Below are 5,512 nucleotides of genomic sequence, written 5' to 3' on the forward strand. Positions count from 1 at the left end.
TAGATTTTATTAGAAATTTATTTATCCATTTTGGAACGAGTGTTTTTCTTCTTTTTCTATTTTTTTTTTTTTAAATTTGTACTCGATAGAACGTGGAAGTATTCTCAAACGGAATTTCTCGTCTGCGAATTGGTAGCGTGGGATCACGTTTCCAAGGGAAAACGATTGAAAGTACGTTGAATGATTTAAATGGATTGCTCGCGTGTTTCAGCGACAGCCATCGGGCTTCCCTTCCCTCTTGGCCTCGCATGTTCATACCGATTGCTCGCTCACTTATTTATTTGCTTAAGAGCTATCACCGTTCACACAATTTGTCGAATGCGCGCGTCTTTAAATACTTCAACCATCAACAACGGGCACGTTAAATCGAATACTTTCACTCGATCCACGTTTCAATAGGAATCGAAAAATCATCTTTTTAAAAAGGAAATATTTCTTCACCCTCTAAACTAAAGTGTAAAAGTAAAATTTCTCGGATCCCTTCCTATTAATTTATTGATTCACTTGAGAAACTCTTCTAAAAAATGAAAGTTTGAAAAATTCCCCACGATCTCGAAGATTAATGCCTGTTCTCAAACAGGGCAGAAAGAAAAACGGACGGGACGGGGATCTTTGTGCAAAATGTTCGATGAAATAATAATACGTCTTCGCGAGGCTTTATCTTTATTCCCCTCCCTCGTACGAACGGTGCGAAAACTCGCGAAAGCGGAACTTGTTCAGCGACTCAGTGGATTGGGAAGAATCGGTGGTGGACCGATCGATTTCCAATCATTATTAATTATCAGAGTTAATGATCCGGCTGATTGGAGGGAAACCGTCTCGAGGACCTCGTTAGAGTCCCTTTCGTTATAGATATTTGTTCACTCTCCACCGTCGATCTCCACCGACGCCCCCGTTAATTAAATAAATTCACCGCTAATTGTATTCCAGCTTTTCATTACAAAACGGATGGATCGGATGGATCGGTTCGACCCGCAGAATCCTTCGAGGCGACCTTCCCCCTCCCTTCCTCCATCCCTCGCCCACGCAATTCCCACGGGCATTCTAAACGCGCGCCACTCTCACACTTCCGGCCCCCCGCCCCTCCTCGCTCGGTATTAAAAATTTACACGCATCCCTCCGATACGCTGGTTAATTAATTACACTCGATGCTAATATTTTGATAAAGGTGTATATGCATCCTCTCGTTCTTCCTCTCTGGAGAATTTCAACGCCTCTTGGAGGGCGTTAAAGGGGATCGGTCGATTTCCTTTCCCTTCCCTCTTTTTTTTTTTTTTTTTAATTTTAAACACTCGAAAATTTGCGCTCGTTCAACAAGAAAATTAATTAATTATACGGTCTGTGAGTCTTTGATAAAAGGGGTTTTTTTTGAAACGAGATTTCTTATCTTCGACGATCTTCGAAGATACTTTTTGATATTGTTTCGATTTTTTTTAAGGTAAAATACGTATTGTTCATTGGTGGAAGGAAGTTTCGTGGGTTTCTTTGTTCACGATCCTGATACCACACGTTGCATAGTAGTAGAAGAGATATAATTTAATGATTAAATTTTTTTAATAAAATTCAATTAAAAATGGAAATAATATCTTGATATTGAAAACTCGTCAAAATTATTCTCTTTAATTGGATAAATATGAAATATTCCATAATATATATATATATATAAATATTAATGATTTAAATATTGCACGAATAAATAAATATAAAAATATTAGTTTCTTAAATGACACTATTCTTGTTATAAATCCTAACTTAATATTGAACACAATTTTTTTCATATCCAATTCAAAAGTTTGCTATTAATCCAGCAAATAATATTGTTACAATCTTGAAATTAATAAAATAATAATTAAATTTTAAAATCACAATTTAATCAATAAATCAACACATCGAATTAATAAATAAATTCCAGCTAAAAACCAAACATGAAACTGGTGTTGATACCATTATTGCTAATCCAATATTATAAATCCATTTATTTTATAAAAAATTAAATTTCATCTTTCGAAAAACAACACAAATATTATTATCAATAAATCACGATCATATAAAAATAATCGTTAAAAATTATTGATTCCAAAAAGATTGGAAATCTTAGAAATATATTTTCTATATCCACACTACATCTACTTTATTAGTATATATATACATATAATATAAATTAAACCAATAAGAAACAAGAAATTAAAATTCTTCCTTGGATTCCTTAAATGTTAACTCTAATACAATTTTTGTATTACAAAATTAATGCTACAAAACTGACCAATCAGATCTGCATTCCTTCCCCCCCCCTCCTTCTTCCACCACCCACTACTATTCACGCACGAAAATGCAAATTCAAGATTAAAACCTACCGTCTACCGCTATACGATTTATATAGATACAGGAGCAGGGTGAAAGATATTTGCCGTCATAATAATAAGTGGAAAGGAGAGGGGAGAGGGGGAGGGGGGGAGCGATGGCTCGAGTCGCGAGTGCGCGCGTCCTAAAAGCCGACCGACCACCTGGCTGATATCAAGTTGAAATAAGAGAGGAACGACGACGAAGAAATGTAAATGTAAATATTAATACAGAGAGATACTAGGTACCGGTGGCTAAGAGGGAGGAGGAGGAGGATTTCCTCCTCCGGGAATCTTCCTTTCCCTCGCCTCTTTCGTCCGTTCAAATATTTAATGGATTCGGGATTCTACATCCTCCATCCACAGAGGTTTTATACAGAGCTCGGTTGCGCGATGACTTTGCTCGATTTTATATACGTGGTCGTGCAGGCGGGCTTTTACAGGTGTCCGTTTTTCGACAATCGTTTTATCGTCAAAGTGGCACCCTGCTCGATTCACCGATCCGTTGACCGGAATCGGAAAAGTGGAAAGTTTTGTCTGTGTCCCAGTTTTATTATTCAGAATTTTTTCTTTTTTTTTTTTTTTTTTTTTGGAAACGAAAGGACGAAACGTTTTTGAAGATCTTTATTCTTTCGATCGGTCGGTGCAAAAATTCGTTTTTTCGTAATGGAAAATTTTTCGAAAAAAGGATAGTTAAAATTTATCGGTCGCTGTATATTGGATTATCCTTGGCTTTCGATTCGATGCGTGAAGTTTCGCGATACCAAACTTTTTCGTTTTTCAGGCTTCGGAAAGATATTAAAATTTATCGATGCGATGCGCGCATTTATTGGATTAAATTAGATAAAATTTTCGTCGTGAAATAGAATTTGAAGAAAAAAAAAAAAAAAAGAAATATTCACAATTTGCAATGATTTTGAAAGTATCGAACGATATTTTATAAAAAAAATTATCTCGTTTTTCAAATACTTTTCTACGGAGTCTCAGAGAAATCTCGAGCGAATTGAAACCGAGGAGGCTATGAGAATCCGATAAGGAAAAAAACAGATTGACCATTAATTAGTTGCCGATCGGTTCTGATCAACCTCTGGATGAGTTCCGCGAGATTTCACGGAGTTAATTAATTCCCCCCCTCCGTATAATTAAACTTCCGACTCGGTGCACACGTGATCGCATCACTTCCCATAAATAAGAAGACACTTGAATTCGAAAGCAATTTAACATTCGTAATCGGTCGTGTGAAGAAATCCTTTGGAAATCAGGCGTTAATTATTACAGCTAAATTAGAAAGTTATTAATTCGATGTTATTTAACGTTATAACAATGTTGCTCGACACGTTATTATTTCCATTGATCGATTAATAGTATCATATCTAGTATATTTTCAACGAATAATGTTTAAAAAGAAATAAAGGTACTGGATCGAAAAGTAATTTCGTTTTCTCACACGACTGTCGCTAGTCGAACGTTTAGCCAGCCAACTTCATTTTAGAGTAGAAATTATTGTATCGTTCGGAAAATAATTTCGTTTTCTCACGTAAGTGTCGCTAGTCGAACGTTTAGCTAGCCAACTTCATTCTAGAGTAGAAATTATTGGGTCGTTCGGAAAATAATTTCGTTTTCTCGCGAGTGTCGCTAGTCGAACGTTTATCCAGCCAACTTCGTTCCAAACCGTGTTATGTAATATTTCGAGAACGTTCCATTGGTTCTATTGATTTATTTATAAGAAAAATTCGTTCGATTTCGTGTGTTTGTGTGTGTTTTTCATGCGTGATAACAAAGATGCAAAATCGAAAGAAACATTTTTCAGTGTGTTTTACTTTTTTATTATCGAAAAAATAAGAATGGTGTTGAGGCAAGAAAAAAGTTACGCGAAATCTATGGAGAAGTGTGTGTTAACGGTACATCAATCTCAAAACTAGTTTTCAAAATTTCGTTCCGACAATTCCAATTAAAGATACACCACGCATCTTGGGAAGAAGACTTGACGACAAAATATATCGAAGAAATGATCAAAGAGATTTCTACAATTTTTTAATATCGAAGAATAAGATGAAGGATAGTGAAGTTTGTTCCGTGTTATTTACTCGTTGAAAACATTGAAAAATCACGGAGGGAAGGGATATATCGTATCGGGGGGAGGATAAATTTCAAGTTCGAAGCCGGATGGAAAAGGGGGAGGGGAAGAGAGGAAAAGTAAAGAGGATAGCGAAGCACGCTTTGCAGGATTTGACGGAATTAATTAACCCCGTGGTATAATTAAAGTCCCGTTTCGTCGGCTGGGGAACGTTGCTACACCATGAAAGTTAAACTGACGAAGATCAAATCGTGAATCCTAGTTGCAAACTGTGCATGGTGTGCCCGGTGCAGTGGAGTACGGAGAAAGGGAAACAGGTAGACAGGATAGGACAGGATAGCAAAAGAGGATAAAGCAGGAGGGGGAGAGGGGGATAAAGAGGATGGATGGAAGAAAGAAGGATGGAAAAGGGAAACAGTGCAGGACGAAGGGGAAGAAAGAGATTTAATGGTTAGAGAGAGAAAAGATCTTTAATTAAATTCTACCATTCTCTACCATTTTCAAACTGCTATGCGTTTTCCATCGAAACGTCGATAGAAAATCGAAGATTCGATAAAAGCTTTCCCGGGGAGGAGGCAAAAAAAAAAAAATCTTTTTTTCCTCTATTTTTTTTCTCTTGATTAATAATCGAGTAATGTGTGTGTGTTTTTTTTTCTAATTTACTATATTTTCGTTATTAATTCGAATCGTTTTGAAAATTTTCTGTAAAAGATCGTACGATTTATTTTCACATCGGTCACAAAACATTCTATCGCGGCGGCGTTTAAATTATAACGGGATTTGCAAAGTTGAAACACCGTGTTTGTCTTCCATAAACGGTATTCAAAACGTAAACCAGTCGGCGATAGTAGTACGAATCCCGTCATCGTTCAACGTCAAGACGGGTCTGATCCTTCAAAATCCAATAACATCAAAAATATTTAAATCTTCTTTATGCGAAAAGATTTCCCCGCTAAACTTTCCCATAACGTTCTAAAGCTATTGCCGATTATTATTCTACATACCGAACTTTAAATTTCACTCGATACTTGCTTTCTTTTATTATGTTAATCTCGATAACTTTTATTTTATATAAAAAAAAAAAAAAAAAAAAAAA

The sequence above is a fragment of the Apis dorsata genome, unplaced genomic scaffold (assembly GCF_000469605.1).
Source record: "Apis dorsata unplaced genomic scaffold, Apis dorsata 1.3 scaffold_33, whole genome shotgun sequence".
Taxonomy (NCBI): Eukaryota; Metazoa; Arthropoda; class Insecta; order Hymenoptera; family Apidae; genus Apis; species Apis dorsata.